At 40.5% G+C, this 23,180-nt stretch overlaps 1 pseudogene across 3 annotated transcripts; it reads left to right on the top strand.

The window, feature by feature from the left end:
- Positions 1-45: 45 nt before the first annotated feature.
- LOC111180147 (zinc finger matrin-type protein 2 pseudogene) lies at positions 46-3,055 on the top strand (annotated as a pseudogene). 3 transcript variants are annotated; one of them, XR_016387663.1, is made up of 2 exons: positions 46-776; positions 1,986-3,055. The product of XR_016387663.1 is annotated as a zinc finger matrin-type protein 2 pseudogene, transcript variant X3 (transcript). The 3 variants fall into 3 exon arrangements; XR_002646115.3 differs by having other exon boundaries at positions 46-801; XR_016387662.1 differs by having other exon boundaries at positions 46-1,758.
- Positions 3,056-23,180: the final 20,125 nt, after the last annotated feature.

Genomic DNA, 23,180 nt, shown 5'->3' with positions numbered 1-23,180 from the left:
CGGCGAACCCGCCGCGTAGCTGGGCTCATTGAATATTAATCACGCGCCGGCAGCGGGAAGGCGGGAGACAGGCAGGGCGGGAGCTCCTCGGCGGGCCTCATGAATATGCATCACCTGCATGACGGCATTCCAGGCAGAAGAGGGGAGAGCAGGAGGGCGGCGGTGAGGCGGGGCTTCAGGGTAAACAAATGGGACGCCGTACGAGGGCGGGGCTGGGGGGGGCAGTTTCCCGGGAGGTTCCGGCGCGAGCCTCAGAGAGGGGGAGGCAGAGACGACAGATGCGCGCGGTGCATCTTGGGAGTTGTAGTTCCAGTGCGCGGACGGGCCTGTCCGAAGGAAACGTGGTGAACTACAAGCCCCAGAGATCCTTAAACTATGCCCCTCCTTTCAGCCAGCCGTGTGCCCTGGACAGTGGGTATTCTGCCATCTGCTGTTGAACTCCGTGCCCGGGAATGTTCTTGTTCATTAACTTGTACTTAGCCCGCCCACTCCCGCTTCCCAGAAGACTTTCGTTTTCCCGGCTAATTGAAAGAGAGGGCTTTGAAGGGACTCTAAACGGTACAAAGGTCCCCAGCCTTTGGTCTTCACCTCCACCACCCATTGAACGTGCTTAGTGGAAATCGTGCAGCCCCGACCCGATCCTCCAGTTCGTACATCTGAGAAGGAAAAAGGCAAAGGGCTGAGATCTCATTTTTCCCTGTTGGTCTTAAGGTTTGAAGTAACTTAATGACACAGAAAGCGATGGAAAGTAGAGGAAACGCTGGAATGGAGACACGGTGGGATATGAGATGGGCTGGTCCTGTATGTTCTCTCTTAACGCCTTCCCTTGTTTCTTCTTTCAACATTCAGAAAAAGTTATACTCTACGGCTACAGTGTTATTCGTGGTCTGAAAAGTTGCACTTTCTTGTCAGTTGAAACAATATTGTAGGCTAGATTAGAATAGCATACTACTTAAAAGAATTTAGTAAAATTTTTAATTTAATTACTATTCCCCCACATTGTTTTAGAAATCTGGATTTTCACATTTGAGACTTTTTCAACTTCATACTATCCAGGGCCTGCCTTAACTTCAACAAAGTTACTAAACTTGAGGGTGAATTGGGGGTGAGGGGTTTGAGGAAAGAGGAAGGAGAGAGAAACAGAGAAACTGGAACTTGTACCTGAAATAACAGAAACTAGTAAGGGCAGGGAAAGTTGTACTTGGGTTATCTACACAGTTTCATTGAAGAGGAATGGAGGAAATTACAGGACCAAAAAATATATATTTATCTTGATTCTTGAAATTCCTGAAAATGATTTTTTATATTTTTCTTTTGAAGTATTACCTCTTAGTCTCATGAAACAAATGTTTATTCCATTTCAATTCAATCAACAGCACAGAGTTACACTTTTTAAATTAGGAAGAATGCAAGTTCTCCCAAGAGACATAAGATAGTCAAGTCAATTAATTTAACAAATAATTATAAACATATTATATGCCAGGTACTCTGTTACAGCAACTGAATAAATCAAACACTGTCCTTGCCTTCACAGAGCTTATAGATTAGCAAGAAAGAGGTTCAACAAGTGAGAGGGATGTGGACGAGGGGAGAATACTGGGTGCCATGGAGGAAGCAAAAATAAAACAAGAGAACTGACCTAGTCTAGGGAGTCCAACAATAGAGACCTCACTTTGGATGAAATTTTCTGGAACAAATGAAGCTGAGTACTTGCTGAAGGCTAAGTCTCTGAAAGAAAGTAAAGAGGCAGAGAAAGAGGTAATGATCTTGAAGATGAATTTCAGCTGCCTAATCCATATGTACCTTGAGTAGCACAAACTATTCTAGAAATGAACAGTATTTTAATTTAGCCTTACTTTAATAAGGTTAAAAAACAAAGACTATGTTAAATTTCAGCACCAAAACACGGACTATTTACATTTCTTTATATTTTTTAGTTCCTTAGCTGATTTCCTATAAACCTCTTTAATTTTTTCTATATTAAGAAATATAGATTCACTTCGCAGTGAAGATGGCATCGGGCAGTGGGACAAAAAACTTGGACTTTCGCCAAAAGTGGGACAAAGATGAATATGAGAAGCTCACCAAGAAGAGGCTCACGAAAGAGAGAGAAAAGAAGGATGGAAAACCAGTGCAGCCAGTCACGCGAGAGCTTCTCCGGCATCGGGACTCCGAGGTGGACCTGGAATCCAAACTTAGGAAGACAATCGTCATTACCAAGACCACCCCACAGTCTGAGATGGGAGGATACTATTGCAATGTCTGTGACTGTGTGGTGAAAGACTCCATCAACTTCCTGGATCACAGTAATGGAAAGAAACATCAGCGAAACCTGGGTATGTCTATGCGTGTGGAATGTCTCACTTTGGATCAGGTGAAGAAACGTTTTGAAGTCAACAAGAAGGAGATGGAAGAGAAGCAGAAGGATTATGACTTTGAGGAAAGGATGAAGGAACTCAGAGAAGAGGAGGAAAAGGCCAAAGCCTACAAGAAAGAGAAACAGAAGGAGAAGAAAAGGAGGGCGGAGGAGGACTTGACATTGGAGGAGGAAGGTGAGATGACAGCTGTGATGGGCTTCTCTGGCTTCGGTTCCACCAAGAAGAGTTACTGAGGCTTTCTATGCTTGGCTTTTTGCCAGGCCTAACTTTGTGTGTGTGGGCGTCATCTTTTGGGAGGTACTGGGGAAAGTCCTTAAGAGTGGCAGGGGGGAGGGCTAGAGGGTGGGTGTTTGTGGTTTCCCTCTACCTTGGGAGAGAGCACAGGATGCAAAGGAATGTGCTGTGGCATGTTCCTTCAGCCTCAGTATTTCACTGGAGACAGAGGACCTCTGATCATCTGAGTTCCCAATAAAGAAAAACCACCTCTTCTGAGGCTGCTTTCCCGAAAAAAAAAAAAAAAAAGAAATATATATTAATTCTCATATATCTGCTTTCTAGAGTTATTTTTATTTAGCTAATGTAACAAACTCAAGGGAAGTTTGTTCTAATCAGAAATTCTGTCACCATTGGCCCAATGTCCATTTGCATCCTAAGAAATCATAGCACTGTGTCAATAAGCTCTGAGTCTTGTTGTTTAGTTTTACACAATCACCACGACTCTCGCCTTTTTATCCTCTAGGAACTGTATTTACCCCTTGACGTTATTTGTAACCAAAAAGCCTCCTCCAAGGGGGAAAACGTAAAGAAAAAGCACTGGTCAGAGAATTCAGTATACAGAGTATTGGAGTGGGGAGGGGTTGAAGAGTCTTCATACACACCTGCCAGACTTGGTATGAGGGATTACTAAATTAGGAGGAGAAAGGGAATAATGAATTATGTTCAAGTATCTCAACATGAAGAAAAAGGAAGTACATTCCAGCCTCAAAAAACAGTGGGTCCGGTCTTCCCTGGTGGCGCAGTGGTTGAGAGTCCGCCTGCCGATGCAGGGGACATGGGTTCGTGCCCCGGTCCGGAAGATCCCACATGCCGTGGAGCGGCTGGGCCCGTGAGCCATGGCCACTGAGCCTGCGCGTCTGGAGCCTGTGCTCCGCAACGGGAGAGGCCACAACAGTGAGAGGCCCGCGTACCGAGAAAAAAGAAAACAAAAAACCGTGGGTCCTTTTTTTGTGGGCAGGGGGAGAATGCAGATTATAATTTTTACACAGAGAAACTATTTCAGGCATAGTGTCTATAATCTAAAACACGTCATATTCCATTGTATCCAAAATAATAGAAATCAGAGCTTAGGGGAGAGCAGAAGACCAAGGATCCACAGTGTGATCCATCCCTGGTTCCACCTTCAAACACCTTCAGTAAAGTCACTAAACTTGGGGCTGAGAGGAGAGAGAGAAAGAAATGAGAGTTCATAAAAATAGACAGTCCCCTGAACACCAGATCAACTGGAACCTCAGAGTTTTAATAATAGACAATGATAAGGGCAATGAAACTTGTACTTGGAGTTTGCTGGTATCATGGAACATCATCCAGACCGTCTGAGCCAACCCACGCCGTACAATTTCTCTGAATAAGAAAAGGATTTCAGTTAAGGACAAATGTTTTCTAGATACCCATGAAATCGCAGCTTCTCCTACTTAAAAGTAGAGTCGGGAATAGGCCACTATCTTGAAACCACGTAACTCACAAATGCCCCCCATCCTTTAAAATGTTCCAAATGTACAATCTGATACCACATTTCTGACTAGCCACACTTTTAAAAGAACCACATCTTCAAATGCTAAAAGATAATCCCGAAAAGAAACAACAGATGTAAAAGTTGCAAACCCTGAGCCAACTTGTTAAAATATTTTCACAGCTAAGTATAGAAAAAGAGAACATAATTTTCAATTTACTGCCACAGTTTATTTTATGCCGTGTGATTTATAACTGACTTGCTGTGTTTTGCATCTAGGTTAATCCTGTTTGCATCCTTAGATCCAAGATAAAAGAAACCATCTTTGGAATTTTTTTTCTAATATAAGCAGTTGGAATTTTAATGGAGGCATGAATTGATAGCAGGATTGGTTTCAGTCTGAATTGTAAAGGGCTCAGCTGTGTCCAGAAATAAACTCAGAAAGATGCAATATACAATGTAATACATTTAGTTAGTACATTATGAACAAGGAATATAATTATAGTTTCACATTTCTATATCCCTTGAGCTACTAGTGGTTTACCATCCCTAAATTGCTCACTATTTACTCATTCATTTTTACTATGAGGGACCCATTTAGCAAATTAGTACTCTAGTGCACTAAATGGGCCCCAGGTGACCAAACAGAATTCATATGTTCCCTACTCACTGACAGGATGAGACCTTCTCAGCTCTCTAAGGCCTCACCCTTCCCTCACAAACTTATCATCTGAACTCTATCAAGAGCTTAGATTACCATTATCATTTTAGGTAGTCTATTTTATAGATATGGCTTGATAACTTTTCAGATTTTAGTGCACACTTTTTTATCCTGTAATTCTTTGTCTCTTTCTTATTCCTCACATCCTGCCTCACAGAAATAAACGAGATGTGTTTGTTATCACAGCAATGAAGTATTAGACCAAAAAATAGAGGCCATGTAATCCCACCACTTCCAGTAACAATATAAATTACCTGGAACATTCATTCAACAAGTATTTATTAAGCTTTTATATGTAGGCACCATTTACACTCAGTAAATAGTATAGACAAAAATACTTGCCCTAAGAAAGCTTACATATAGGCATTGTAATTTTTTTTTAAGCTTTAGTTAAAATTGACCTACTTTCTTCTTTCGTATAGATGGTTCTTGTTTCAGGCAAATGGGATATATGAAAATCTAGCTAGGGACTTCCCTGGTGGTGCAGTGGTTAAGAATCCACCTGCCAATGCAGGGAGCACAGGTTCGATCCCTGGTCCAGGAAGATCCCACATGCCGCGTAGCAACTAAGCCCATGTGCCACAACTACTGAGCCTGTGCTCTAGAACCCGCGAACCACAGCTGTTGAGCCCATGAGCCACAACTACTGAAGCCCACGCACCTAGAGCCCATGCTCTGCAACAAGAGAAGCCACCACAATGAGAAGCCCGCCACTGCAACAAAGAGTAGCCCCTGCTCTCTGCAACTAGAGAAAGCCTGCACTCATCAAAGAAGACCCAACGCAGCCAAAAATTAAAATTAATTAATTTTAAAACAAAAGAAAATCTAGGTGTGTAAATTATATATTAGGCTATAAATATTTCTTTGTTCTTTCTCTTATATGAATTCATCATAAAATTGTTTTAAATATTGGGCTCCTATAATATTAATACATTTAAAATATATTAATTGTAAAAACTGACTTACGCCCAGCTTTTAGAAATCCATCTTGGGTTTTAGCAAGTGCCTAATACCTCTTTCCATCAAGATTCATGTCTAACAAATAACCTTCCTACATCATCCCAAAGCATTTCCCCCTGAATCTTCCATGACTAAAAATAGAAAAGTATCCTCCAGATGACTCCCCTATACTTATAGTCATTAATTATACCCTGAAGAATCAGTGTGGGAATTCTCTTTTTTGCCCCAAAATAGATTGTAGGAGACACACTTAACCCCTAGAAATCCTGCTCTTTTCCCCTCTATTTCCCACCAAATCCACTGGGCTGGACTCCTAGATATATTTGTTTCTTAGGGCTTCCATAACAAAGTACCATGAACTGGATGGCTCAAACAACAGAAATTTATTTTCTCAAAGTCTGGAGGCTGAAGTCCAACATCAAGGTGTTGGCAGGACCATGCTCCCTCTGAAGGCTGAGGGTTGGGTGGAGGGATCCTTTCTTGCCTGGTCCAGTTTCTGGTAGTTGCCAGCATTCCTTATCTTGGAGCTGCATTACTGCAATCTCTTCCCTCTGGTGTCTGAGATCACAAGGCCTTCTCCCTGTGTCTCTGTGTCCAAATATCCTTCTTCTTATAAGGATACCAGTCTTTGGATCAGGGCCCACTCTAATCCATTATGATCTCACCTTAACTTGATTGAATCTGCAAAGACACTATTTCCAAATAAGGTCATATTCTGGCATTCCAGGTAGATGCCAATTTTGGGGGGACACTCCATCCAGTACACTAGATGTCTTGTATCGCTACGCAAGAGTGACAATCTGAAATTTATCAGACTTCTAGATTTCAGGGATTAGTAAAATCCTTCCCCCCGTCCTGCCTCCCCGAAAAAACTGATGTCCAAACTAAGGTTATTTACTTTTTACTCACTCATCTAAATATTTTTGAGTCTCTGATTTATGTCAAGCACTATGCTAGGAATTGAGTGTATGATAGTGAATAAAACAGTTGTAAGCGCTGCCCTCAAAGACATTTTAAACTATAAATACCATAAAACTACATTTAACACAGAAAAAGTAGGAAAGACAAATCTCAGCATAAAAGGTTCCCTTTAAATTGAACAAAATTAATTTTATGAAAAACTTTTTACTGTTTTGTTTTTCTCGCCTTACCACAGATCAAGAAAAATCCCATCTCAAACCAGTACCACATCTCAGGCTTGGCATTTGGGAATCACAGTGGTAGAGTTTGCAAAGAGGTACCATCTCTAGTGCTCCTCTGTTCTGTAGCCAGTAATGGATGGTTATGGTAAACACAGAGCTGTGACTTTCAGGAATTTTATAATTTACAACCATCTGCTGCCAGATGGATCAAAATATTACCAAAAAAATGACCACTGCACCAGTGCCATAGCATATGTATAATCTTACCATCCCTCTAGTAAAAACGGGATGCCAGGAAAAGCAGGCAGAGGGGATCACGCTCAGGTAGGTATATTAATAGTCAAATATAATGATGGTGGCAATGGCAGAATAACATTCTCAGTCTTCTACACATTCCATAGTTTGAAAGGTGGCTTCATGTAATATTTGGGGGAATTTAATAATATATAAGTTTGGAAGTCAGAAAGTCCTCATTATGGTCCTGGTGCTATACTAACTAGTTAACTATGACCTTGGGAAGGCATTTGACCTTCAAGAAGGCGTCAGTTACTGATTTATGAAATGAAGGAGTTGAACTAGTGTCTCTAAAACATCTCTCCCGGCTCAAAAAACTTCTGATTTTTGGCTGAAAGCAAAATTGTCTAACTTGGAATATTGGCAAATGTTTTTGTTAGTCACAAAGCAGAGGTCTTCACATTTAGATGATATTAATTTGAAATAAGAAGGCTCTCAAGGCTGCTGCTTGCCAGTTAAAAGAATTTTTAATGTATTTAAATAACAGCGGGATTATTCTGACATTTAAGAAAACTGCTGGGTTTTCAGTCCTTTGAAATATAAATTTCTCATGAATAGGAGTCAATCCACAACAACGAGATCCACAGCTTCAGATTTCCAAACTCCAGGGTCTTTATCAGTTTTCCCTTTTATGGTCACAAGTGGGTAGAAATCTCATTAGCACAAAGTAAGTTCAGCTCACAGAATCTAGAACATCCGCCCAGTGCACCAGGAGACACAGACAAGGATGCTGATAGCAGCAGCAGTTCACAATGCCAAAGCCTGGGATCAGCCCTAATGTCCATCAACTGCAAAACAGGTAAACGAGTGGTAGCGCAGTCCTACACTGAAATACCAACACTACAACAGCAATGAGTAAAATTATTACAATGCTAGGTGACATGAATGAATCTTTTTTTTGAATTTTATTTTATTTTTTATACAGCAGGTTCTTATTAGTCATCAATTTTATACACATCAGTGTATATATGTCAATCCCAATCTCCCAATTCATCACACCCCCACCCCCACCCCCACCCACCGCTTTCCCCGCTTGGTGTCCATATGTTTGTTCTCTACATCTGTGTCTCTATTTCTTCCCTGCAAACCGGTTTATCTGTACCATTTTTCTAGGTTCCACATATATGCGTTAATATATTTGTTTTTCTATTTCTGACTTACTTCACTCTGTATGACAGTCTCTAGATCCATCCACATCTCAACAAATGACCCAATTTCGTTCCTTTTTATGGCTGAGTAATATTCCATTGTATATATGTACCACAACTTCTTTATCCATTCGTCTGTTGATGGGCATTTAGGTTGCTTCCATGACCTGGCTATTGTAAATAGTGCTGCAATGAACATTGGGGTGCATGTGTCTTTTCGAATTATGCTTTTCTCTGGGTATATGCCCAGTAGTGGGATTGCTGGATCATATGGTAATTCTATTTTTAGTTTTTTAAGGAACCTCCATACTGTTCTCCATAGTGGCTGTATCAATTTACATTCCCAGTAAAGTGAAAGAGGGTTCCCCTTTCTCCACACCCTCTCCAGCATTTGTTGTTTGTAGATTTTCTGATGATGCCCATCCTAACTGATGTGAGGTGATACCTCATTGTAGTTTTGATTTGCATTTCTCTAATAATTAGTGAAGTTAAGCAGCTTTTCATGTGCTTCTTGGCCATCTGTATGCCTTCTTTGGAGAAATGTCTATTTAGGTCTTCTGCTCATTTTTGGATTGGGTTGTTTGCTTTTTTAATATTGAGCTGCATGAGCTGTTTATATATTTTGGAGATTAATCCTTTGTTGATTCGTTTGCAAATATTTTCTCCCATTCTAAGGGTTGTCTTTTCATCTTGTTTATGGTTTCATTTGCTATGCAAAAGGTTTTAAGTTTCATTAGGTCCCATTTGTTTATTTTTGTTTTCATTTCCATTACTCTAGAAGGTAGATCAAAAAATATCTTGCTGTGATTTAGGTCAAAGAGTGTTCTTCCTATGTTTTCCTCTAAGTTTTATAGTGTCCAGTCTTACATTTAGGTCTCTAATCCATTTTGAGTTTATTTTTGTGTATGGTGTTAGGAAGTGTTCTAATTTCATTCTTTTACTTGTAGCTGTCCAGTTTTCCCAGCACCACTTATTGAAGAGACTGTCTTTTCTCCATTGTATATCCTTGCCTCCTTTGTCATAGATTAGCTGACCATAGTTGCGTGGGTTTATCTCTGGGCTTACTATCTTGTTCCACTGATCTATATTTCTGTTTTTGTGCCAGTACCATATTGTCTTGATTACTGTAGCTTTGTCTGAAGCTACAGTCTGAAGTCAGGGAGTCTGATTCCTCCAGCTCTGCTCTTTTCCGTCAAGACTGCTTTGGCTATTCAGGGTCTTTTGTGTCTCCATACTAATTTTAAGATTTTTTGTTCTAGTTCTGTAAAAAATGCCATTGGTAATTTGATAGGGATTGCATTGAATCTGTAGATTGATTTGGGTAGTAGAGTCATTTTCACAATATTGATTCTTCCAATCCAAGAACGTGGTATATCTCTCCATCTGTTGGTATCATCTTTAATTTCTTTCATCAGTGTCTTATAGTTTTCTGCATACAGGTCTTTTGTCTCCCTAGGTGGGTTTATTCCTAGGTATTTTATTCTTTTTGTTGCAATGGTAAATGGGAGTGTTTCCTTAATTTCTCTTTCAGATTTTTCATCATTAGTATATAGGAATGCAAGAGATTTCTGTGCATTAATTTTGTATCCTGCAACTTTACCAAATTCATTGATTAGCTATAGTTTTCTGGTGGCATCTTTAGGATTCTCTATGTACAGTACCATGTCATCTGCAAACAGTGACAGTTTTACTTCTTCTTTTCCAATTTGTATTCCTTTTATTTCTTTTTCTTCTCTGATTGCCGTGGCTAGGACTTCCAAAACTATGTTGAATAATAGTGGTGAAAGTGGACATCCTTGTCTTGTTCCTGATCTTAGAGGAAATGCTTTCAGTTTTTCACCATTGAGAATGATGTTTGCTGTGGGTTTGTTGTATATGGCCTTTATTATGTTGAGGTAGGTTCCCTCTATGCCCACTTTCTGGAGAGTTTTTATCATAAATGGGTGTTGAATTTTGCCAAAAGCTTTTTCTGCATCTATTGAGATGATCATATGGTTTTTCTTCTTCAATTTCTTAATATCGTGTATCACATTGATTGATTTGTATATGTTGAAGAATCCTTGCATCCCTGGGATAAATCCCACTTGATCATGGTGTATGATCCTTTAATGTGTTGTTGGATTCTGTTTGATAGTATTTTGTTGAGGATTTTTGCACCTATATTCATCAGTGATATTGGTCTGTAATTTTCTTTTTTTGTAGTATCTTTGTCTGGTTTTGGTATCAGGGTGATGGTGGCCTCAGAATGAGTTTGGAAGTGTTCCTTTCTCTGCAATTTTTTGGAAGTGTTTGAGAAGGATGGGTGTTAGCTCTTCCCTAAATGTTTGATAGAATTCACCTATGAAGCCATCTGGTCCTGGACTTTTGTTTGTTTGAGGATTTTTAATCACAGTTTCAATTTCATTACTTGTGATTGGTCTGTTCATATTTTCTATTTCTTCCTGGTTCTCTCTTGGAAGGTTATACCTTTCTAAGAATTTGTCCATTTCTTCCAGGCTGTCCACTTTATTGGCATAGAGTAGTCTCTTAGGATGCTTTGTATTTCTGCCGTGTCTGTTGTAATTTCTCCTTTTTCATTTCTAATTTTATTGATTTGAGTCCTCTCCCTCTTTTTCTTGATGAGTCTGGCTAGAGGTTTATCAGTTTTGTTTATCTTCTCAAAGAACCAGCTTTTAGTTTTATTGATCTTTGCTACTGTTTTCTTTGTTTTTATTTCATTTATTTCTGCTCTGATCTTTATGATTTCTTTCCTTCTGCTAACTTTGGGTTTTGTTTGTTCTTCTTTCTCTAGTTCCTTTAGGTGTAAGGTTAGATTGTTTATTTGAGATTTTTCTTGTTTCTTGAGGTCGGCTTGTACAGCTATAAACTTCTCTCTTAGAAGTGCTTTTGCTGCATCCCATAGGTTTTGAATTGTCATGTTTTCATTGTCATTTGTCTCTTGGTATCTTTTGATTTCCTCTTTGATTTCTTCAGTGATCTCTTGGTTATATAGTAATGTATTGTTTAGCCTCCATGTGTTTGTGTTTTTTACGTTTTTTCCCTGTAATTCATTTCTAATCTCATAGCGTTGTGGTCAGAAAAGATGCTTGATATGATTTCAATTTTCTTAAATTTACTGAGGCTTGATTTGTGACCCAAGATGTGATCTATCCTGGAGAATGTTCCGTGCACACTTGAGAAGAAAGTGTAATCTGCTGTTTTGGATGGAATGTCCTATAAATATCAATTAGATCTATCTGGTCTATTGTGTCATTTAAAGCTTCTATTTCCTTATTTATTTTCATTTTGGATGATCTGTCCATTGGTGTAAGTGAGGTGTTAAAGTCCCCCACTATTATTGTGTTACTGTCGATTTCCTCTTTTATAGCTCTTAGCATTTGCCTTATGTATTGAGGTGCTCCTATGTTGGGGCATATATATTTATAATTGTTATATCTTCTTCTTGGATTGATCCCTTGATCATTATGTAGTGTCCTTCCTTGTCTCTTGTAACATTATTTTAAAGTCTATTTTATCTGATATGAGTATTGCTACTCCAGCTTTCTTTTGATTTCCATTTGCATGGAGTGTCTTTTTCCATCCCCTCACTTTCAGTCTGTATGTGTCCCTAGGTCTGAAGTGGGTCTCTTGTAGACAGCATATATATGGGTCTTGTTTTTGTATCCATTCAGCAAGCCTGTGTCATTTGGTTGGGGCATTTAATCCATTCACGTTTAAGGTAATTATCGATATGTATGTTCCTATTACCATTTTCTTAATTGTTTTGATTTCTTTTTGTAGGTCCTTTTCTTCTCTTGTGTTTCCTACTTAGAGAAGTTCCTTTAGCATTTGTTGTAGAGCTGGTTTGGTGGTGCTGAATTCTCTTAGCTTTTGTTTGTCTGTAAAGCTTTTGATTTCTCCATCAAATCTGAATAAGATCCTTGCCGGGTAGAGTAATCTGGTTGTAGGTTCTTCCCTTTCATCACTTTAAATATATCATGCCACTCCCTTCTGGCTTGTAGAGTTTCTGCTGAGAAATCAGCTGTTAACCTTATGGGAGTTCCCTTGTATGTTGTTTGTTATTTTTCCCTTGCTGCTTTCAACAATTTTTCTTTGTCTTTAATTTTTGCCAGTTTGATTATTATGTGTCTCAGCGTGTTTCTCCTTGGGTTTATCCTATATGGGACTCGCTGTGCTTCCTGGACTTGGGTGGCTATTTCCTTTCCCATATTAGGGAAGTTTTCCACTATAATCTCTTCAAATATTTTCTCAGGTCCTTTCTCTCTCTCTTCTCCTCTGGGACCCCTATAATGTGAATGTTGTTGCGTTTAATGTTGTCCCAGAGGTCTCTTAGGCTGTTTTCATTTATTTTCATTATTTTTTCTTTATTCTGTTCCACAGCAGTGAATTCCACCATCCTGTCTTCCAGGTCACTTATCCGTTTTTCTGCCTCAGTTATTCTGCTATTGATTCCTTCTAGTGTAGTTTCCATTTCAGTTATTGCACTGCTCATCTCTGTTTGTTCTTTAATTCTTCTAGGTCTTTGTTAAACATTTCTTGCATCTTCTCGATCTTTGCCTCCATTGTTTTTCCGAGGTCCTGGATCATCTTCACTATCATTATTCTGAATTCTTTTTCTGGAAGGTTGCCTATCTCCACTTCTTTTAGTTCTTTTTCTGGGGTTTTATCTTGTTCCTTCATCTGGTACATAGCCCTTTGCCTTTTCATCTTGCCGATCTTTCTGTGAATGTGGTTTTTGTTCCACAGGCTGCTGGATTGTAGTTCTTCTTGCTTCTGCTGTCTGCCCTTTGGTGGATGAGGTTATCTAAGAGGCTTGTGCAAGTTTCCTGATCTGAATGAATCTTAAAAGCATGTTGAGTGAAAGAAGCCAGACAAGCAAGATACTAACCATATGATCCCACTTATATCAAGTTCAAAAACAAGCCAAACTAATCTACACGTTTTAGGGATAAAATTTAGGTGGTAAAATTGAAATGAAAGGAAAAGGAAGTAAATAACTAACACAAACCAACTAGGTGGAAGCAAGTGGGTTGTGACTGGGAATAGGGCACGTGGCAGGGGAAGGGGGTGTCTGGGATGCCGACGGTGTCCTGTGTATTGACCTAGGTGGGTACCTGGGTCTCTGTTTTTTAAAAATGGGTTCAGTCGTATATTTGTGTTTTATGTACTTTCCTGTTTGTGTTATACTTCAGAACAAAGTTTCGTTTTTGTTTTTTTAAGATCAACTGTATGGTTTTGTTACAATCTGAATTTCTACGTTTTGTTGATAATTAAAAGTTTAAAGTTATGTTAAGTTTCCCACCACTTAATTCATTAAAATTTTATTTATAATTTAAAACAACTGATAAATTAAAACTCTAATGTAATTTAAGAAAGAACTTTAAATTTTACTTATTCTAAGAGTAATGAGTTCATTATAGAAAGTTTGGTCAATATTGAAAACCATAAAAATGCAAGGATGAGCAAAAAAATCCAATGACCCAAAGTTATTTTCAAATATTTCCTCATAGCTTTTTTCTCTGTATTTTAATGGAGTAGAGATCATAATGTCATTACATTTTCTATCCTGCTTTTCTCACTCAGAGCTATGCTATAAACATGAAAACATTTGCCATAAACATAATTTAAATATCTAGATAAAAATGCATCGTTTTGGAGAACCATTATTTAAGCCCTCTATAAAGAGTGAATTAATGATCAGGTAGGACGCCATGCTGGCCCTCAGTATTTTATGCTATTTTTTGTACTATTCTACTTGTGGAAATAAAAATATGGTTATAGCTGATTTTGCCACAGTCATCTTTCCTTATCTCCCCATCCTTCAACCACAATTTAGCAACACATAAATCGGGCATCGTCTGAAGTCCTTTTTAGATGAGCTTGTGAGGAAGTGGAAATGAGGAAACATTTACCAAGTGCCTATAACATGCCATGATGGGGTGGCCAGATATAACAAATAAAATACAGGACACCCAGTAATTGCAATATTTGGACATACTTATATGAAAAAAAAATCGTTATTTATCTGAGATGTGAATTTAACCTGGTGTCCTGTTATTTTAGGTTTACGGTTAGGGCACTGCCAGGCCTGGCATGTATATTTTCTAATTTAATCTCTTCGACCCCTTTTAGAGTTCTATATGGTTCTCATTGTAAAGAAGGGCTCAGAATGGTTCAGTATCTTTTCTAAGGTCACAAGGCTAGAAAGGGGCAAAGTAAGGATAGAAACCCCAGCTTTATGACACCAAGATTAGGGTTACAAATTTGGTGGACTATCTGCTAGACCTAGGGTCATATGGGTGAGAGAGGGTGTTTCCGGTTTTCATTGTTGCCATTGTTTCTTTTTTAAAATTGCTCATCACTCCTTTGTATTGTTATGTTAAAGATGAGTACTAATTTTTTAAAAAATGAGAACTGGACCCAGGTGACAGTGTCAAGTTACTGAACATGATTCGAAAACGCAGCCCAGGAAAAAGAGGCTTCCCACTGACACACCCCCTCCCGCAGCCCTTCCCCACCATTGTACTTTCTGAGGACAAATAAGTCAAGTGAGACTGTTTCGTTTCAGTCGCTCTTAGAAACCCCAGGAGTGTTGGGTATTTGGGTGTTTTTTGTTGTTTTTGTTTTTTGGTCGCACCTTGCATCATGCAGGATCTTAGTTCACCCATCAGGGATCAAACCCATGCCCCCTGCAGTGGAAGGGCAGAGTCCTAACCACTGGACCGTCAGGGAAGTCCTGCGTATTTGTTTCTTGATGGGCTTTTTTGTCATATGTTTGTTTAGATATGAAATAAATACTGTAATCAAAGGGCAAACCTTCCAGAACTGGTTCCTCTGGAGCCTGGGAGGAAACAGGACCACAGGGTAAGTTATCTTCATCCTCTCCCATCCAGGGCCAACCCCAGCCCCACAGCGTGGCACCAACCAGGGTCCTAGAACAACCAGAATTGTTTCTCTTGCTTCTCCTCATTGATGCCTTTTAGCCTTACTGCTCCCCTTCCCGACACACGCAGATTCTTTCCAGACAAGCCATTTGGTGAAACCCACAGATACACCACTTCTCTTGCATAGGAGGTGGAACTCCCCAGGCCCATAATGAGGACGTGCCAGTGGGGGCAGTGTTGGAGGAGGGGGGTACAGGAGACAGAGTGGAGCCGAAACAAGGAAAAATGACCAAGTCCCAGCCCCCTGCTGTGTTCCTGAGATCCCCATGGAGGTGGCTCTTGTGACAGGCCCAGGTGAGGCATGAGGTACCATACCACAAAATTAATTTGAACTCTCCCACATTCCACTCTGGAAAACTGTTTGACAATATCTATTATGGCCAAACATATGCCAAATTCCACTCCCAGGTATGATCCCCAAGAGAAATGAGTAAATATGTCCACCAAAAGATAAGTACAAAAATGGGACTACGTATAGCATCTTCATTCATAAATAGACAAAAAAACTGGAAAACAACTCAAATGTCCATCAACAGGAGAATGGGTAATAAATTGTGGCATATGACTATACCATGGAAGTAAAAAAGAGCACATTACTGAAACAGACAACAACAGGGATCAATCTTAAAGACATTTTGTTGAACAGAAAAAGACACAAAAGAACACATATTGTATGACTCCTGTATTCGAATCAAGTTTAAGAATAGGCAAAATGGGCTTCCCTGGTGGCGCAGTGGTTGAGAGTCTGCCTGCTGATGCAGGGGACATGGGTTCGTGCCCCGGTCCGGGAAGATCTCACATGCCGCGGAGTGGCTGGGCCCGTGAGCCATGGCCGCTGAGCCTGCGCGTCCGGAGCCTGTGCTCCGCAACGGGAGAGGCCACAGCAGTGAGAGGCCCGCGTACCGCCAAAAGAAAAAAAAAAAAAAAAGAATAGGCAAAAGTGTGAAATAAGCCAGTCACAGAAGACAGAAACGGTATGAATCTGCTCATACGAGGTCCCCGGAATAGTCAAATGTATAGAGACAAAGTAGAGTGGTAGTTGCCAAGTGCTGGGGGCAGGCAGAGGGGAATGGGGAGTTGTTATTTACTGGGTACAGAGTTTTGAGTTCTGCAAGATGAAGAGAGTTCTAGAGACTGGTTGCATGGTAATGTGAATGTACTTAACACTTAAGAATGGTTAAGATAGTAAATTCTATGTTATGTAGCTTTTTTAAATTTATCTTTTTTTTTTTTGGCTGCATTGGGTCTTTGTTGCTGCACGCGGGCTTCCTCTAGTTGTGGCGAGTGGCAGCTACTCTTCATTGCAGTGCACGGGCTCTAGGCACGCAGGCTTCAGTATTTGCAGCACGCAGGCTCAGTAGTTGTGGTTTGCGGGCTCTAGAGCACAGGCTCAGTAGTTGTGGCGCACGGGCTTAGTTGCTCTATGGCATGCGGGATCTTCCCGGACCAGGGATGGAACCCATGTCCCCTGCATTGGCAGGTGGATTCTTAACCACTGCACCACCAGGGAAGTCCCTATGTTATGTACATTTTAACAAAATTTTTAAGAAAAGAATAAACAAAACTAACCTGACAAGTCACAACAGAAGTTCACCTTGGCCTGGCACACTGACTGGAGGGGACTTCTGGGCTACTGATAAATATTCTATTTCTCAGTCTGGATTGTGGCTTGAAGGTGTGTAAGTTCATAGTACTTTATGCATAAACTTGTAATAAAAGGCTTTGTCTTTGTTTAAGACACAGGAACATTGGATTTATCTAACACATTCATTACATAAAACTCTGGGCTCTGGTCATGCAAGATAGGAGACAAGGGATTGCTAGCAGGATAGGCAGGCCCCGGGAAGGAGAAAGCTGGGTGAATACATGGAGACAACGTGAAAACTGGCAGCAAAATCTGGAAGAGGAGCATTTACAGTAAACTGGCATTTACTTGGAACTCTGCCCATGAGTCTTAATTTCTACATTTTCCTTGTAAGATAAATGTTCTGTGCAAGAGCACATAGACCAGAACCTGTCTCTCCTCATTTGAGCTCCATGTGAATGTACAGATCTGGACTTAATCTGAGTTGTACTTATTAACTCTGGGCAATACAGTATTATGATCCAAATTGTGATGGTCCAGTTATGCAGATTAACTCATTCAAGAAAGTCTGACTGAGCATCTAGTATGTGCCAGGCAGTTTGCTAAGTACGAGGAATACAGTGATGACCACGTCATACATAAGACCTTCCCCTCTTGGATCTAATGGCTTTGGAAGAAGAAATGCCCACCTGCCAAGCAGCATTGCTCCTACAACAGTAAATGCACTCGGGACTTCCCTGGCGATCCAGTAGGTAAGATTCCGTGCTTCCAATGCAGGGGGTTTGATCCCTGGTGGGGGAACTAAGATCCCACATGCTGCACGGCCGAAAAATTTTTTAAAAAGTAGATGCACTCAACTCTTCATCAGGAATCAACTTCTCAAACTGGAATTTGTTCTCTCCTTTAGAATCACGTAATCTGGAAATGGAAAGAAGGATGGAGGCAGCAAAGACAGGAGGAAAGGAGGAGAGAAGGGAGAAAGGAGCAGACTATTCCACTGAATTGGAATATATAATAATATATAAAGTTTTTAAATTAAAAAATAGGAACACAAAATCTGATAATACAGGGTTTTTTTGCCTCCAGAATATTTTGAAGAATGAACATTTTCTCATACCTTTTTTGTATTCTGAAGGTTGATACTAATATTAACACAGATTTTCTAGACTTATAACCTACTTTGCTCCTGGTACTTAAAAGTATTCAATATAGAAACCTAACTGTGAAATTGATGCATGTTGATTTAAATCAGGCAAAGGGTACTGAAGGATAATAGAGTGGGAAAGCTCATATCTGTACTTTCCCTACTCAGGTATAAGTACATAAATACTATTATAGCCAAAGTTGATTGATAAGATTTATAGTGACTAGTGATACCAAAAAAAAAAGGGAGGAAAACAAACAAGTTTTGGTTAATGTATTTAAAATTTTTTTTAAGGTTGGAGGCTCATAATCTATGACTGAAAGACTCAAGAAACTACATAGTATTTCTAGAATAAATAGTAATTAATTTATAGTATATTATGGGGTCTGCAATCTATTTCAGTTCTATTTTAAATTAATTACACTTGCAAAATGATCATAATTTTTGTATAGAACTGAACACAAACAAGCTTGATTTATTTGTTAATATTGCGGGGGAATGGGAGAGGCACTTTCAAATGAAAAAATCTCAAGCCCATCACACACACACAAAAAAAAAAATGGAAGGAAAGAAAAACTGATAAAACTCTAGCCACTGTACTTTTTTTTTTAATTTTTGGTTGCCTTGGGTCTTAGTTGCTGCAGGTGGGATCTTCGTTGAGGCATGCAGGATCTTTCATTGCAGTGCGCAGGCTTCTCTCTAGTTGTGGCGTGCGGGTTTTCTCTCTCTAGTTGTGGCGTGCAGGCTCCAGGGCGCGTGGGCTCTGTAGTTTGCGGCACGCAGGCTCTCTAGTTGAGGTGCGGGAGCTTAGTAGTTGAGGTGCGCACGAGCTTAGTTGCCCCGAAGCGTGCGGGATCTTAGTTCCCTGACCAGGGATCGAACCCGCGTCTCCTGCATTGGAAGGCAGATTCCTTACCAATGGACCACCAGGGAAGTCCCACCTTTGTACTTTTATATACATAATAAGACAGCTTGTATTAAATATATATCTAAAGGTCTATTATTTTTTCCCAGATTAGTCATTTTCTAATCCAAACTTTTTTTCAGGTTGGACTATAAACAAAGAATAGATGTGCCACAAAAACAATTCCTTGTATCTTTATAGCACATTCCTGTTGACAAAGCATTTTCATGGACATCACCACGCAATTCTCCCAGCAAGTCTGGGAGGTAGATAAATGACAAACATCATCAGGATACAGGCGGCTCTGATTAGGTGCTCCCAGTCACAGAATTTGAGGACAAAGTCTCTGAAATCAAAGAATTACTGAAAGTAGACATTTGTAGAACTAGTCCATACTAAGATGTAAATATATTGCTCCAGAGACCTGCAAACTAGCCAAGTTCAATCGAAGTGATTACAGTGTAATGCAACCTTGCCAACTGTGTAGTAATACAACTGCCTGAAAGACGGATGTTTTAGGAGAAGGACTGTTATAATCTGAAGGGAGCCAAAGAATAAGAATTGACCCATATTTTCCAGGAAAAAGATGTTCTCCTCAACAATGGAGGTAAGCACACGTTGCTCTGGGTGCATCGGTAAAGATCCTTACATCAACCTAGAAGGGAGGGCTGGCAGTGGAGGAAGGCTTCCTAGAAGAGGTGATGCTGATCTGGGTCCTTGGGGACAAGGGAAATTAGTCATGTCAAGGGAAAGGCGTCCCAGCAGAGCATACGGCTAACTTGCTGTGTGGTTTCTTTCTCTGGATTTCACTTTCTCATCTAGAAAAGTCTATGATCCCTTGACTCAGTTTTTTTTTTTTTGGCTGTGTTGGGTCTTCGTTGCTGCGCTCGGGCTTTCTCTAGTTGTGGCGAGCAGGGGCTACTCTTTGTTATGAAGCATGGGCTCTAGGGCATGCGGGCTTCAGTAGTTGTGGCACGTGGGCTCAGTAGTTGTGGCGCACAGGCTTAGTTGCTCCGTGGCATGTGGGATCTTCCTGGACTAGGGATTGAACCCGTGTCCCCTGCACTGGCAGGCGGATTCCTATCCAGTGCGCTACCAGAGAAGCCCCCTTGACTCAGTTTTTCATGCTGGGTGACCAAGTGCACCAATAAAAAATCAGAAATCATCCAGCTTATGGCCAAAAATAAAGTTCAGTCCCCTTGTGGCTTCTCATTCAGTAAAAACCATAAAAGGCACTTCAATGCACATTTACCCATTAGTAGGAAGATATGTCTTTACATCTTCTCTTTCCAATTTGCTAACACAGAAGTGCAATGTTTGTTCAAGACCCATCTCAAAGAATGATGAGGTCCCAGTCATTCGAGGACAGCACAAAAGTCAGTAAACTGGCCAGGTAGTCCAGATGTGCAAGAAAAACATGTCATTTACACTGAATGTGTGCAGCACGATTTAGCAGGACAACTGTCTAACAGTCCAACTGTCCATGTGTACCTTCACCACAGAAACTGGTTGTCACCGTGCTGAACCTGGGCAAAGACCAGGAAAAGACCAAAGAGAAATGTTAAAGGACAAATATAAGGAAGAAACTATTGAGAAAAAGCATTCATAAAGTCATCTTCTATACAACTTCTATTAATAACGAGACCAAATTCTGGCTAAAGAAAGCAGACTGAAATACTCATTTAACTCTGATCTCTCAAGAAATCTCCCAAAAAATGGTAGCGGACTTTAAAAAATGAGAGATATATAGATAGACAGAAAGATGAAGAAGGATGGCAATAAAATTTTGGAAGCTGAAGACCTGAAGCATGAGTGGTATCTGAGTTAGCAGAACAAAGAAGAGGAATTCTGAGGCAGCAGAGGGGAAAGCTGAGAGGAAGCCTCCTTTGCAGTACAGAACTTCCTAAAGACATAGGAACATGACCCCAGGCTCTTCTTGAAGGGAGTAGAGGTGGGACTTTAAAAGAGGAGGTCAGGGCTTCCCTGGTGGCGCAGTGGTTGAGTGTCCACCTACCAATGCAGGGGACGCGGGTTCGTGCCCCGGTCTGGGAAGATCCCACATGCCGCAGAGCAGCTGGGCCCGTGAGCCATGGCCGCTGAGCCTGCGCATCCGGAGCCTGTGCTCCGCAACGGGAGAGGCCACAACAGTGAGAGGCCCGCGTACCACAAAAAAAGAGGAGGTTGCCAATCCCTTTAGGAAGCAGTGATATCGCTAGATCTCCTGTAACCCTCGCCTTCCCTCTGTGAAACTGATTGCACTTCAGAGTTTATTCTCTGGAAAAAGCAGGTAAAATAGAGAGTTCTGGGACAGGGGACACTAAGCCCAGTTAAAGGTGGGATTAAAGCGACATTTTACAAGACAGGAAAAATAGTCTTAAAAATACTACCTTACTCAGCAGTATGCATGTACATAGTCAAAAGAACTGTTGAAAGTTGGTCAAAATTGTGATTTAAGTATTTGGGGAAGATGCATGACAGAGTGCAAGGGTGTGTGGTGATGGTGAGACAGATGATGCCTAAAACGGAAAAATGCAAGAAGGAGCAACACAGACAGGTTATTTGTGACAAGGAGGAAATACCCTCCCACCAAAAAAAAAAAAAAAAAAAAAAGCTAAAAGGATTGAAAGCATTTGCTTTTAGGGAGAAGGAAATGGGGAGCATGGAACTGCCAGGTTACAAAGGTAAAACTCTTTGATTCATTAGGTATAACATTGATAAAAATTAAGTTTTAAAAATCAGAAGGGCCATATTTTTTGCTGGAAGGAAGGAAGAGGGGAAATAAGTTGGATTTAAAATCAAGTTGCAGTTGCAGGAGAAGCAAGATATTCAGGCAATCAGAGCTCAGGAGTCAAGACAAGGTTTGGAACAGAGATTTTATAATTATTTAGACTGGAAGAAAATTAGCTCTATAGGAAATAGGTCCTGAGAAAAAAAGAGAAGAGGCCTTGAAAACAAACATTTTATAAATGCCATTTACAGTGTCAGTGGAGGAAGGGACTCCATTGAAAGAGCAGCCAAGAAAACCAAGGAAAACAGGAGTTTCAATAAGGGGGGGGGTGCGGTTTAATCAAGGTCAAGTGCTCAGGGGGTCAAAGAGGCCCAGACCATTAGAATTAACAATGAAAAATTTCTAAAGAGGGTACTCTAATCTAAGGATTATGTTCACACCCTTTAATGAGCCTTAAATTTAAAAAGGGTTTTGGGTTTTGGAAGGATCTTGTGTTTTTCCAGGACACCACACAATGACTGTGACCCTGTTTTCAGTAAGTACACAGTTGTCTTTCATGGGGCAGTCACATAAGCCCTGCATTAATAAGAAAGTGAATCTTAGGCATATTGTCATTAGCAATCCCATACAAAGCCCTGTCCCTGTTTTGTTTCCCACACAAGGGATGGCATTGTCTGTGTCAGAGACGAGCATTTGAACTGAAGTTCATGGCTTGGCTGGGCTCTTCCTTCTGGCCGCACTTCCCCGGTGATCGGCTGCCTGTCCCAGGCTACGGTGTTATGACGTCCCAAACAAGATGAAAGCACAAGAAAACTAATCAAATGAAAGTGCTTTTCCTTGTTGGTGCGTCAAAGGCTACATTCAAAATAACCAAATGTTACGTTAAATCTCATCTTAGGACGAAAGCAAACGTGGTAAAAGAGTTCACTATTTCATTTTGCTGAGTCGAAGTCAGGGCTTGGCTTGGCGGCGAAAAGCATAACTGGTAGCAAATGTTCCCTAATTGCTCCACAAATGATTTCCTCCTTCTAGGGGAGATTGCTGTACACACTTCCACACCCTCCAAACAGATGCAACACAACAGAAGGTCTAGTTCTGTGTTTCACAGAAGCCTACCATGACACTTTACTGCTGAGTTTTCCCAACTGCTTGGGTCAGTTACTGCTGCCTTCCAGACATTTCCATCTCAGGCATATCAGAGGGACAAATGGTTAGGAGAATGGTTTCAATTTAGAACTCAAAAAAGCTTACCCAAGTCCATTAACGACACCCCAAACAGCCTGGTTAGCAAACATTTTTGTGCCAGTATGTGTAGCAGTTTCCTCCCTGAGGTGTCAACCAAATGAATAGTCTTGGCAGGTAGGGGTGAGGACAGCAGTTCTTCCTGAGTCCCCAGGGTCAGAGTTTCTGGAGAGAGCATTAGAATGCCTCCTAATACCACTGTACATGCCTGTTTTCCCAAACAAATCATAGGAACTCCCATAGAGCAGCAAAACATCACTC

Source organism: Delphinapterus leucas, chromosome 14 (genome assembly GCF_059928025.1).
Source record: "Delphinapterus leucas isolate spDelLeu-1000000601 "Yukka" chromosome 14, BTC_Dleu_Yukka2, whole genome shotgun sequence".
In the NCBI taxonomy this organism is placed as follows: Eukaryota; Metazoa; Chordata; class Mammalia; order Artiodactyla; family Monodontidae; genus Delphinapterus; species Delphinapterus leucas.
The sequence above is the reverse complement of the archived record's forward strand: the minus strand, read 5'-3'. Positions and strand labels throughout refer to the sequence as shown.